Raw genomic sequence first — 15,042 nt, 5'->3', positions numbered from 1 at the left:
CGAGGTCGCCTTCTTTTAGGTTTGGTTTGTGGTGTTGCCACTTTCTTCTTCCTTGAAGAATATTGAGATACTCCTTTCGCCACCTGTTCCAGAAGTAATCAGCTAGGTATTGTACACGTTTCCAGTGTTTTTGGTAGATATTCGCATGAGTAAATTCTCCACTAGGCAATAGCGTAATCTCAGTTTTTTGGGTAAGTAGGATAGCTGGAGTCAGTACGGCTGGTGTTTCAGGATCCATAGATACTGGCACGAGGGGTCTAGAATTGATGATGGCTGAAACTTCAGCGAGAAGGGTGACTAGAGTCTCATGTGTGAGTCTTGAAGAGTTTACATCCATCAACATAGAATTCAAGATGTTGCGTGAGATGCCGATCATTCTCTCCCAGGAGCCCCCCATGTGGGAACTATGAGGAGGATTGAAAATCCAGGTGCAACCCTTTTCCGCCAAGTGATCTTGAATGGATTTGGTGTCTATGTTCATTTCTCTACAGGCTCCAATGAAGTTGCTTCCACGGTCAGACCTCAACTGTTTCACTGGTCCTCTAATTGCGAAGAACCGTCTTAAGGCATTAATAAGGCTGGATGTGTCCATGGATTCTATGACCTCTAAGTGAACGGCTCGCACACTCATGCAAGTAAATAGTACAGCCCAACGCTTACTGTTTGCGTGACCGCCACGGGTCCTGCGTGCGGACACCATCCATGGCCCGAAGACGTCTAGGCCAACGTAGGTGAAAGGCGGCTCTGTACATAGTCTGTCCGCAGGCAAATCAGCCATTTGTTGGTGTAGTTGTTTTCCTCTAGCTTTGCGACAGTGAACACAGTCATGCAGTACTTGGGCCACACATCTTTTCATACCTATAATCCAAAGGCCAGCAGACCGTAACTTGCCCTCAGTGATTTGCCTGCTCTGGTGTTCAGTCTTTTTGTGGTAGTGTCGGATCAGCAAGACGGTGATATGGTGTTTGCTGGGAATGATGAGAGGATTTTGTTCTGCAACTCTTAGGTGGGCTTGATTCAAACGACCACCAACTCTGAGCAAGCCAAAACTGTCAATAACTGGATTTAAGTTGGCAAGAGGGCTTTTTATTGGAATCTGCTGTTTGTTGTACAAGCACTTCCATTCTACATTGAATTCCTCTTGTTGGACGTGACGTATTATGAGGGACTCACTATGAGAGATGTTCTCCGCAGAGAAGGGTTTATGGCAGACGTGCCAACCGTGACAATCCTTATCTTTGTGAGTATTGTGATAACATTTCGCAATGTGCACTAACCTTGCGATAGTCCTGACGAGTCTCATCCAACTGGAGAAACGTTCAAAGCGCTGGCTACCGAGGCTGGAGATTTGCTTTGTTCCAGTGACCAATACACTGACTTCAGCGCGGATTTCTGGATCATTATCCGGATCCTGGATGCTGAAAACTTCCTGTACACATTCGTCTGCCTGTTTTAGCAGAAACTCCGGACCTGTAAGCCAAGTAGAGTTAGTAAAGGAACCTACAGACATAGGTCTAGTGGCATGATCTGCTGGATTAAGTTCGGATGGTACATAGTACCATTGTTCAGGTTTGGAGGACCTCCTGATTCTCTCTATGCGGTTACTGACGTAAACAAAAAATCGTCTCGTCTGATTGTAGATGTAACCTAATACGACCTTACTGTCCGTGTAATACTGAACTTCATCTATGTTGACACCTAGTTCTTCTTGTATGAAGTCTGCAATCTCCACTGCTAACACAGTCCCACAGAGTTCAAGTCTGGGAATAGTATGATCAGGCTTGGGGGCTAACTTAGCCTTACCAAAGACGAATCCAACGTGATTTTGCTTGTTGGGTTCTGTGACCTTCAGATAGGCGACCGCTGCTATGGCCTCTGTGGAGGCGTCCGAGAACACGTGGAGTTCCTTCTTTACGCTAGAAGTAAGTGAGGTTTTAATATAGCATCTTGGGATGTGGATCTCATCCAAAGCACACAAAGATTGCTTCCAGGCTTCCCATTTTTGCTCTTTATCGGAGGGAAGTGGGGTATCCCAATCCTTGATGGTTTCAGAAAGTTGTCTCAGTAGGGATTTACCTTGTATGACGATGGGCGCTACAAATCCCAGTGGATCAAATAGGCTGTTTACCACTGATAGGACACCACGTTTTGTGAATGGCTTGTCTGCACAACTTATTTGAAAACCAAAGGAGTCAGCCGAGAGATCCCATCTGAGGCCCAAGCTCCTCTGCACAGGTGGACTGTCCAGTCCCAGGTTAATGTCTTTGAATCCAGGTGCATGATCACCTCGCTCGAAGGCTCTCATTACGGTTAGGCTGTTTGAAGCAATTTTGTGTAGTCTAAGTTTAGCTTGGTATAACATATTTTGAGTCCTTTTGAGCAGATCGATAGCCGCTTCTTCAGTTGGTAGCGATTTGAGCCCGTCGTCCACGTAGAAGTCTTTTTCCACAAAGTCTTTGGCATCTGTACCATACTCAGATTCCCCCTCTATTGCAGTTCTCCGAAGCCCGTAAGTCGCTACGGCTGGTGAAGGGCTGTTTCCAAACACATGTACCCTCATACGATACTCCATCATCTCTGCGTTGGTGTCATTGTCCTTGTACCACAGAAACCTGAGGAAATTCCGGTGGTCCTCTCGGACTACAAAACAATGGAACATATGTTCAATGTCAGCAGTGATGGCGACAAGCTCTTTCCTGAATCTCATCAGCACTCCGACTAGGTTATTAGTCAGATTAGGACCTGTGAGAAGAATATCGTTAAGAGATACACCTTGATGTTTGGCGCTTGAATCAAAGACAACCCTAATTTGATTAGGTTTTCGTGGATGATATACTCCGAATGAAGGCAAGTACCAGCACTCGTCGTTCTTCCTTAAGAATGGAGCTGGTTCTGCATGGTTGTTACGGAATATTTTATCCATAAAGGCAACGATGTGTTCTCTCATTTCAGGCTTGCTGTTCATGGTACGCTGAAGAGAGTTAAATCTAGACAGAGCTTGTTCCCGGTTGTTCGGGAGTCTTACCCTGGTAGCTCGGAAGGGTAATGGAGAAACCCAGTGATTGGTTTCGTCTTTAAAGAACTCACTGTCCATTATCTTGACAAATTCTCTGTCCTCTACTGACAAGGCTACTTTATCGTCGTCCTTGGTTGTATGAAAGACTGATCTCCCCAAGTTGTCGGCAAAGAGGGGAGTAATGACGTCAGGTAGTTGTACGAGGCCTGGAGACTTCTCTTTCACCTCATAGTGATGAGGACACGGCTTAATGCAAGTTGTGCGTCCATCTGCACGCACGTACGTTTTGAAGGAGTCAATTCCTGGTTGATCTAAGCATACATTTCCTATGATTACCCATCCCAAGTCCAGTCTCTGGGCGTATGGTGCATAGTCAGGACCATTACACTGTTGACGCACCTTGTGTACCCTTAGATTGTCTCTGCCGAGCAGGAGTAGAATCTCGGCGTTGATGTCCATAGGTGGGATAACGTTGGCTAGATGCCTTAGGTGAGGTTGGTGAAATGCAGCTTCTGGGGTAGGAATCTCATCCCTATGGTTGGGTATTTGATCATATTCGATCAGCGTCGGTAAGGGTATTTCCGTATCCCCACTGACAGGAGAAGCGATGAATCCTTGTGCCCTTCTGCCGCTAGTCTCTATGCAGCCCGAGCAGGTGTTTAAGGTATAAGGTTCGGATGGTCCCTTTATTCCAAAGGCTTCAAAGAATTTAGGACCTGCTAGGGACCGGTTGCTTTGGTCATCAATGATGGCATACATTTTTACTGCCTTTTCTGGTAGTCCCTCTGGGTAGACCTTGATTAGGCATATTCGGGCACAACATTTCTCGCACTGGCCCTCCCCACATACATCCAAGCATGAGCAGGAAACAGCAGTCGCTGCATTAGCGTAATTTTGGGGCTCCCCACCATGACTTGGAGCAGGACTGGTGGTGACGGCAGTGGGTGAATCTCTGGAGAGTGGGATTGGGTGCATAGCTGAGGCATGTCTTTCACTATGACACTCCTCACACTTGATGACAGATTTACAGTCCTTAGCCATGTGCTCCAATGAAGCGCAGCATCTGAAACATACCCCGAGCTCGGTGAGGATTTTCTTGCGCTCCAGTATGGTTTTGAATCTAAACCCTCTACATTTGTTCAGAGAGTGTGGTTTTTTATGAATGGGACATTCACGATTGAAGGTCTTATCTCCTGATGAGGTGGTGTACTGTTTACCCGTGGGTACTACAGGAGATGGTAGGTTAGTCTTTCTAACACTCACGCTGCTCTTAAAGTCTCTGTGTTTATGCGTGATGCTTTCATACCTTGATGATGTTGCTGAAGCTGTAGTGTTGAACTCCAGGAAGTCGAGGCTGGGGTCATTCCTCATCTGGGACTGTTCATCGATAAATCTACAGAAGTGAATAAATGGGGGAAAGGTGATGTCATGCTCTCTTTTGTACCTTGAGACTGATGCCGCCCACTTTTCTTGTAGACTGTATGGTAGCTTCACGACAATTGGGTTCACTCCATGAGCTGTATCCAGGTAGCACAGCCCGGACAGACGAGGGTCACCCTTGGCAAGCTCCAGTTCCATGAGCAGATCACTTAAATCCTGAAGCTTCTGGACATCCTTGAGATTGATCCTTGGAACGTTCTGCAGTCTCTTGAATAGGGCCTTCTCTATTGCTTCTGCACTGCCGAAGGTACGTTCGAGTCTCTGCCAGGCGACAGCAAGACCTGCTTCTGCTTGTCCCACATAGACAGTTCTGAGGCTCTTGACACGATTTGTGGAGCCTGGGCCCAGCCATTTGATCAAGAGGTCAAACTCCTGCTCTGCGGTTAGGTTGAGGTTAGCGATGGCGGCCTTGAAGGTTGCCTTCCAAGCTCTGTAGCTCTCTGCACGGTCATCAAATTTTGAGAGACTGGTGTTGGTTAGCTCTCTGCTCACCATAAACCTGGCAAACTCAGACATATCTGATTTCTCACTGCTTGTTGCCATGACGACTTGTGATGCCCCTGGGGCGTATTGGCTGCCTGGTGTGAAGGGGTGAGATGCTTCCGGGTAGAATGATGTAGCTGCAGGGTTAAGCTTTCGTTTAGCCTCTGTATATTGTGATGACTGCTGCTTGAGCTGTGGAGGTAGGCCAGAAAACGCCTGATAGCGATCTTTCTGTAACAATCGTCCTTGAGAGGGCACTTCCGGGTAACGGTTATTAGGTTGCTCGGGTGCTGTGGGTGGCACTGGTACCGCAGGTAGAGCTGACTTGGAGGTTTCAGTGTTCTCGGCTTGGACGGTACTGCAAACTGGGGGTGGCACAGATAACTGATTCAGTACATAGTCACTGGTGCGATCAACTGGATCATCTATCTCCTGTGGTAGCGAGCAGACTGGATCAAGACCTTGGCTCAATGCTTGCTCAAGTAGTCTTACTTTAGCTAATGCAATTTCCTCCTGCATCTCTGATTCGAAAATCTTTATTCGAGCCTCTGCTTCTGCCCTCTTGGCCTCTGCTTCTGCCTCTGCCCTCTTGGCCTCTGCCTCTGCTTCTGCCCTCTTGGCCTCTGCTTCTGCTTCTGCCCTCTTGGCCTCTGCCTCTGCTTCTGCCCTCTTGGCCTCTGCCTTTGCAAGAGCTTCTTTTTCTGTGAAGGAGCGTCTCGCTTTGGATTGCTCTGCGTTTATGCGGGCCTCTAGTAATCTGTCGCTCAAGGCTGAGCTTCTTGAGCACGATGATCTGTATGACCGAGAGGAATGTTTAGATGAATTTGATCTGTGTGATTTAGTTTCTTGCAAATGCGAGATACGGAGTTCCGCTTTACCTTTAACATCCAGCACCATGACGTCTCTTTGTCTGGCTATTGATTCTGCCTTGCTCAGTTCTGATAGGGCTTCATCGATATTAGAGTCTTTTAGAAAGGTTATATACCTTGTGGACAGTTTATTGTATCTTTCTTGAGCTGTGTCCAGCCGCCCGATGGCAACTTGTAAACTTGTGGCATCACCTGAGGAGGATTTAAGTCCGGACGTGAGGGAGGAAACTCGTTCCCATTGCTCCTCCAGGTTATCACATAGCTCATCTTTCGTGGTGTGATAATTTTCAATGACCTTTACTGTCGGTTTGAGAGAGCGTCTTGGTCGCACGACTTGTTCTGCTGGAAGTGTGGATTCCGTTCTCTGCCCTTCATAATGATCAGTATCAGGTTGCATTTGCTTTAGTTCATCACTGGGGAACTGTGCAAAGTCCTTTTCGGCCATTTTGACTTAAGGTGCGCTGTCTCTTTAAGAAAATGAACTTTTGAATTGGACGCTGAAAATCGCAGTACGGCTCCGATAGGGCACTTTGATAAAATTTCTAAGATGTTTAGAGTGAATTGCGGGGTTTTGGCGCCACGGCAGTGTAAGGAACGTGCATAAACAGTACTTCTGTTATGCGAGGAAAAGTTAATATAGGACTTTAGGAATGGCTTGGCGAGTTGTGGAGGACTTCCAGGCGAGACTATAGATACTGCATATGTGCAGTGCTTCCGCATAGGCTTGTGGAACGTGCACTGTAGCCGGGCAGATTTGCTGCAAGTGGGCCTGTTGCTAGGGAGATTCCTGAGTGTGGTACTGAACTCTGAGGGAATCTGTAGCGGGGTATGGACTTTAAGGCAGTTTTTGACTGTTCTGTCCCCACATGAAGGCGAATGAAGGTATAACTGATAATGGCTGTGTAACTTCCTACATTCGTATCCAAGCAGTGGAGCAGACCGGACCAGCAGATGTTCAGGTTAGATGGATCCAAACGTATACACAAGAATGAAATCAGCGTGGGTTTATTTGGTCCAAAATACAGCGACAAACAGTGATACAATACTGTAAGGTAGTAGAGGTATTGATGCTGTCCTGTAATATCTTTCCTGAGGCTAACTGCTGGTCAAAAACTGATGCCTTCACAAGCCCAGGGTATTGAATGTCCTGTCACACAGCTATATAGCAGATAAAATGGCTGCAGGAAGTGACCAGAACCAAGGCTTGCCTAAAACCACGCCCAGCAGAGAAAACACTTACTAGCTATAACATGGGCATGCAGCATGCAAATTCTGGCCAGCAGATGGCAGCAACAGATCAAGACATAGAAACAAACATGGTGAAATAAGAATTGGTGATACAATGCACAGTTAAATAACAAATATGAGGGGAACAGCACACTGTATTCTGATTACTTTTAAGATGAGCACGACTACTTGTGATGTCTAGGCTAGACGATTTCCTGTCTTGCGATTATATATGTAGCTCCAACAAGGTGGACTCCAGGAGAATTACTGCATTTTCTACTTTTGATACCGCTGTCATAGCTGTGTCATTTATGGTGCTACCTATTTCTTAACTTTTAATTGTGTTTACTGCTATACTTCTTTCTGTATTTTCTGTAAAATGCAAACATTTTGCTTTCTCTGTATGTTGATATTGGCCTTAATAAACATTTTCATGGAAAAAAGGAGAAATTAAAAATTAAAAGGTAAATACAATTAAAAGAAGTAAAAGTAAATAAACGGTAAACAGCAAAAGCAAGATGCATAGATGAGCGAAGAGGAAAGTGAACAGTATAGAGGAATAGTACATGTGAGTAAGAGACAAAGAGAAAATCCGATGAAAAACAGAGACCTAGCAGGAGCTTCAGAAGATATTCGGCAATTATGTCTAAATATTATCTTACCTGCATCTTAATTCAAAGGAAGAATGACAACTGTCAGCAGAGGGAAATACAGGTGACACAAGTAAATCTCATTCTTTTAAAATATATTTGGGCTTTTATATCAAGTAAGCGGGATTTGCTTTTTTATATAAACTATTCATGAATACATATATTTTCAATATTTCCTCATAAATATGCAGCACACAGCTGTCACTCACCCGGAGAAATAAAAATGTTTCACCAGTGATTGTTTATTCCCCAGAGATACAATTGTCTAACGAAAATGTTACCTGAAATCTTAGGCAGTGATTGCTGTACATGAGGCTTCTAAAAAGAGTCGGATACATATAGAGATATTCCCTTTCCTTCACTGCCAACCGAATCTATGCATTTCCATCAACAGCGTCCATCATCTCACTTATAGATTAGTCAGTCTATCTATCTATCTATCTATCTATCTATCTATCTATCTATCTATCTATCTATCTATGGTATTTCTATGTATTAAGCAGGGGTGGACTGATCATTCGATCACTTGGGCACTGCCCGAGGGCCCGGGGTCAGTAGGGGGCCCCATGAAATGCCCCTGGTACATTTTTATAAGCTTTTTTTGAGTGTGGGCAAGTACACAGGGGCCCCATGATCCCCTATTGCCCAGGGGCCCCATGAGTTGTCAGTCCGCCCCTGGTATTAAGTATCTATCTGTTTATCTATCCATCAATCTAATCTATCTATCCATCTATCCATCTATCTATCTTGTACATACCCAGGAACTCAACACAGGGATGGTGGGAACCCCCCATAATGGATGCAGCAGGTGTACAGACCCGGGAACTCAGCACAGGGATGGTGGGAACCCCCCATAATGGATGCAGCAGGTGTACAGACCGGGGAACTCAGCACAGGGATGGTGGGAACCCCCCATAATGGATGCAGCAGGTGTACAGACCGGGGAACTCAGCACAGGGATGGTGGGAACCCCCCATAATGGATGCAGCAGGTGTAGAGACCGGGGAACTCAGCACAGGGATGGTGGGAACCCCCCATAATGGATGCAGCAGGTGTAGAGACCGGGGAACTCAGCACAGGGATGGTGGGAACCCCCCATAATGGATGCAGCAGGTGTAGAGACCCGGGAACTCAGCACAGGGATGGTGGGAACCCCCCATAATGGATGCAGCAGGTGTACAGACCGGGGAACTCAGCACAGGGATGGTGGGAACCCCCCCATAATGGATGCAGCAGGTGTACAGACCGGGGAACTCAGCACAGGGATGGTGGGAACCCCCCATAATGGATGCAGCAGGTGTACAGACTGGGGAACTCAGCACAGGGATGGTTGGAACCCCCCATAATGGATGCAGCAGGTGTACAGACTGGGGAACTCAGCACAGGGATGGTTGGAACCCCCCATAATGGATGCAGCAGGTGTACAGACTGGGGAACTCAGCACAGGGATGGTTGGAACCCCTCATGCTGGGCACGGCAGGTGTACTGACCCAGGAACTCAGCACAGGGATCTCACCAGTTGAGTCCTTGAGATATGGAAGACTGTCAGGAAATGTTCCTCTTTAGCATCTAGCCAATGTTGAAACATCAAAGTTTAGGCAGACAAATCTTTTAACTCCTGTAGTCTTGGTAAAGATTTAATGCCAGGCAGATATAAAAGACCATTATTTCAAATGGCTACAAATTATTTTAAAATGTATTTAAATATACAGCTAATATAAGTACATACAGTACATTCATGTTCACATTAGCTTCTTAAGAGGGAGGAGATGCACCACGATCCAATAGGGCTTCACAGCAATGGACAATGCAGTCTAACACAGAGTATATTTGGAATAGTAGAAAAGAAGGAGCACCCGATGTCTAACAGAATGCACGTTTGATAGTAGATTAGGAGGCATTTATTGAGAGTAACAACAAGTACATTATAAAAAAAAAAAGCGCCTCTCCCTTCTTCAGGACTGCTGCTGCATACTATAAGGGCTCGTTCACACTTGACTGTTTTACCAACGTTTGCCAAACGCCCCAATAGCGTTTGGCAAGCGTTGGTCCGGCATTTTTTAACGCCGCATGCGCGGTTTAGCAGCAGTTGCTAGGCGTTTGCCGAGCGTTAAAAACGCACCACAAACGCCTAAAATGAAGTTTGAATGGTGTTACCACTCCGCAAACACCCCGCAACTGCGTCGCAACCGAACCACAAACGCTGGCCAGGCATTTGCAGAACGGCACCATAGACTAGAACAGGAGGCTTCAACGCGGTCACTGCCATATTGCCAATTGCCAACGTCATATCTTTTTCCTCCAAAACCTGGAAAATATATAACCGTTTTTGGAATTTTCCCATTTAATAGCGTGGAAGAGAAAACAGGGTATGTTAATCCCTTCACTCCTAAGGGTAAAACAAACCTAAAGGCCTAAGCACAATTCTGCAACGTTGACCTGTGTTAGTAAAACCGTCCATATCATCACAACTACTTTGTACATCCAGGTGGATTATACCGTGATTTTTTCAGGGGAAATTGGGCTTTCATCTGGTGGTAAATGGTAATGGATAGCTTCTGATTTGTTTTTTTTATTATCAAAGGAAAACTGGCCCAAAATAGTAAAAAAACATATTTTTTTATTTAGCTGTGTGTTCCTTGTTACTACCATAACCTACCACCAAGGAACAACCCAGAATAAATTCTCCAGCTCTTGACGATCACAGCGATACCATATATGTGTATGTTATTTGTTGTTAGTGCGCATTTTGTTTTTGTCTTTTTTTTTTTTTTTACCTAAAACACACTGACATTAACACTAACTGACACTGATACCATTTTTTTTAAATCCTGACCTTTGACCCTGACCTTGACCCAAACACTAACCCTGGCACTGAACTAGATCAAACCTTGATATATGTATTTTCTTTATTTTTTAATATTTATTTATTTATCTTTTTTTTTTTTTTTAACAAACATTTTTTTTTTCTCTCTATGCCAGGAGTTAGAGAGATACAATGTATCTCTCTTCTCCATTCATAGAGAGAGAAAAGAGCAAGGGGGCCGGGCTGCACAGTGACTGATCACTGTAATAGCCAATCAGAGGCTATCACAGTGATCATGTGACCTGGAATCGAGAGTCCCGGGTCCGGATCGTTAGAACGGGACCCAGGCCTCTCAGTGACACCGCGGTCTTTGTGCCGGGAGCGGGCCAAGCGGCACGCTCCCACCACAAAAACAAGTACGCAAATATGCGGCCCCATGGAAAAAAGCCCAGTTCCGTGAGGCCGCATATTTGTGTGACGTCGGCGTCAAGGGGTTAAGAGGTCTCAGAGTAGTGTTGTTTCTTCAGCAGGCTGGGGACAGGTTGTATTGCCAAAACTGAAAAAAGAAAAGAAAATGCTACTACCCGTCCAATGCGTATCCCAAGAACTAGGCCGGTGCGTGATCCACAGTTGCTCATCCGTTCCAGAATTAAATACAATCGATCCGCACTACCTCCGCTGGTCTAAAATCTTCGTTTTATTAAATCGACCTCAGTAAAAACATCACAGATGCAAAGGTTGACGCGTTTCGGCTTAACAAGCCTTAATCATAACCCCATACCATGTATTGCCAAAAAGCAGGAGAAAAGCGTAGTCAGGGGTTCCTGAATCACAAGACTGACAGAACACAACTATAGGCCCTACAACAGCTATTTTATACTCTACTATGTACATAACATTATATAGAACAGAATCTAATATACACCGTGTTCCAAGTTATTATGCATATTATATTTTTCTCATTTACCTAAATAATTGATGTAAATAACAGTCAGCATAATTCTCATGTAATTGACTATTAAGAGTACAATTCACATTTTATTGAACAAACCTCCTAATGATAACAGGATTTTTGTTCCAAATTATTCCGCACAGGAAGTTTCAAAACACTTTATAGGTTGTAAAGAACTGAAAATTGTCATTTGTTGTGTTTGCAGCATATTTACTGAAATCAAAAGCTATTTCACTCAAACTTTTAACAACATTTTAACTTTTTAAACATTTGAACCGGTCACGTTACATTGTAACATAGGAGCCCTTATCTGATAGCAGATCACAAGTCTTGCATCCATTGAACTTGTGAGTTTTTGGACAGTTTCTGCTTGAATTTGTTTGCAAGATGTCAGAATAGCCTCCCAGAGCTGCTGTTTGGATGTAAACTGCCTCCCACCCTCATAGATCTTTTGCTTGAGGATGCTCCAAAGGTTCTCCATAGGATTGAGGTCAGGGGAGGATGGAGGCCACACCATGACTTTCTCTCCTTTTATCCCCATAGCAGCCATTGATGCAGAGGTATTCTTTGCAGCATGAGATGGTGCATTGTCATGCATGAAGATGATTTTATTACGGAAAGCATAGTTCTTCCTTCTGTACCAGGGAAGAAAGTGGTCAGTCATAAACTCCATACTTTGCAGAGGTCATCTTTACACCTTCGGGGACTCTAAAGGGGCCGACCAGCTCTGTTTCCATGATTCCGGCCCAAAACATGACTCCACCACCACCTTGCTAACGTCGCAGCCTTGTTGGAACAGGGTGGCCGTCCACCAACCATCCACTACTCTATCCATCTGGACCATCCAGGGTTGCACGGCACTCATCAGTGAACAGGACTGTTTGAAAACTAGTCTTCAAGTATTTTTCTGCCCAATGCAGCCGTTTCTGCTTGTGAGCATTGGTTAGTGGTGGCCGAATAGTAGGTTTATGCACAGTTGCAAGACTCTGGAGGACTCTACACCTTGATGTCTGTGGGACTCCAGAGGCACCAGCAGCTTTAAATATCTGTTTGCTGCTATGTAATAATATTTTAGCAGCTGCTCTCTTGATCCGATGCATGGATCTGGCAGAAATCTTCCTCAATGTGCCTTTATCTGCACCAACCCGTCTGTGCTCTGAATCAGCCACAAATCTCTTAATAGTGCGATGATCACGCTGAAGTTTTCGTGAAATATCGAATGTTTTCATACCTCGTCCAAGGCATCGAACTATTTCACTCTTTTCGGCAGCAGAGAGATCCTTTTTCTTCCCCATATTGCTTGAAAATGGTGCTCTGCTTAATAATGTGGAACACCCTCCTTTAGTAGTTTTTCCTTAAATTGGGCTCAACGGCCAATCTAATTATCACAGGTGTCCGAGATTGTTTTCAGTGATCAAAAGAGCCCTGACACACAATGCCATCCATGAGTTACACTGAAAAACAAAATATTTCATCTTTGTGACACTTAAATAGAATTTGCATAATAATTTGGAACGAGGTGTATATGTGAACACTGGCGATATCTGTGGAGCAGCAAGCACACAAGGTGAAGGTAACAATCCCCTACAATAGTATATGTAAGAAAAAAAAAAAAAAATAATAATAATAATATATATAAATATATATATATATATATATATATATATATATTGCGGAAAGGTAAAGTGCAACACATAAAAGTGCAAAAAACTTTATTAAATGCGAACTCTAAAAATCAAAAAATATGATAAAGTGCATCATGAATGTAATAAGCTAAGTGAAACAGTAAAGTGCACCAAGTAAAAGCATGAAAATATCAGATAAACAGCTCAAAAAGGAAATACCAAACAATAAAGTGTATCACAGGCAGAATCTAAATAAAATAATGTCCGCGGTGATCCATGAAGTAAAGTGCAGTAGTAAATGATGTTACAATAAACATATAAAATCTGAGATATATTAATAGGATAAAACTACGTCAATGGTTAAACGTGCTATTTATATAGTCAAATATCCATAAATGGATGCAATTGTCCGTGAAACCATAAGGCACAGTATAATTAAGGTGCAGAGTGCAAATGTGCGGATGATCACACAAAAGAATCCACCACCTCTCTCGGATGTACACTCACCAGATGAAAACTGGTAATAGGCAATCAAGCATTAAACATCTGAAAATGGCGGCCAAAGGGTTAAACCGGACCAAATTCATCCTGGGCAGTCGGATGGGAAGTCAGCTGTTGTCCTAGAGGGAATAGCTCACCACAGGAGCCAAGATGGCCACCGCTCCAACCATCGACAGCGTGATGTCAGCAATTGGTGGCTCTACCCAACGCGTTTCGTGCACATGCACGCCCTCAGGGGTACTCCCATTTTTTTCTCTTACATATACATAACATTATATATGTTAAATTAAAAAAACAGTGAGAAGATAAATATTGTTATTTAGAAAAAAAAATTTGTCCGTGAAACCATAAGGCACAGTATAATTAAGGTGCAGAGTGCAAATGTGCTGATGATCACACAAAAGAATCCACCACCTCTCTCGGATGTACACTCACCAGATGAAAACTGGTAACAGGCAATCAAGCATTAAACATCTGAGAATGGAAGGCGGCCAAAGGGTTAAACCGGACCGAATTTGTCCTGGGCACTTGGAGGGGAAGTCAGCCCTTGTCCTAGAGGGAATAGCTCACCACAGGAGCCAAGATGGCCACCGCTCCAACCATCGGCAGTGTGACGTCAACAATTGGTGGCTCTACCCAACGCGTTTTGTGCGCATGCACGTCCTCAGGGGTACTCCCATTTTTTCCTCTTACATATACATAACATTATATATGTTAAATTAAAAAAACAATGAAAAGAATAATATTGTTATTTAGAAAAAAAATTTGTCCGTGAAAACATCAGGCGCGGTATAATTAAGGTGCAGAGTGCAAATGTGCTGATGATCACACAAAAGAATCCAGCAACTCTCAAGGATGTACACTCACCAGATGAAAACTGGTAATAGGCAGTCAAGCATTAAACATCTGAAAACGGCGGCCAAAGGGTTAAATCGGACCAAATTCATCCTGGGCAGTCGGCCGGAAAGTCAGCCCTTGTCCTAGAGGGAATAGCTCACCACAGGAGCCAAGATGGCCACAGCTCCAACCATCGGTAGCATGACGTTAGCAAATGGTGGCTCTACCCAACGCGTTTCGCATGCACGTCCTCAGGGGTACTCCTATTTTTTTTTTCAATGCTGCACTTTCTTACATATACATAACATTATATATGTTAAATTAAAAAAACAGTGACAAAAATAATATTGTTATTTAGAAAAAAAAAATTGTCAGTAAAACCATCAGGCCGGGTATAATTAAGGTGCAGAATGCAAATGTGCTGAAGATATCACAAAAGAATCCACCACCTCTCTCGGATGTACACTCACCAGATGAAAACTGGTAATAGGCAATCAAGCATTAAACATCTGAAAATGGCGGCCAAAGGGTTAAACCGAACCAAATTCAACCTGGGCACTCAGATGGGAAGTCAGCCCTTGTCCTAGAGGGAATAGCTCACCACAGGAGCCATGATGGCCACCGCTCCAACCATCG

This window comes from Staurois parvus, unplaced genomic scaffold, assembly GCF_062004578.1.
Source record: "Staurois parvus isolate SC_StPar_1 unplaced genomic scaffold, SC_StPar_1.0 ptg001044l, whole genome shotgun sequence".
Taxonomy (NCBI): Eukaryota; Metazoa; Chordata; class Amphibia; order Anura; family Ranidae; genus Staurois; species Staurois parvus.
This window is presented reverse-complemented; position numbering follows the sequence as displayed.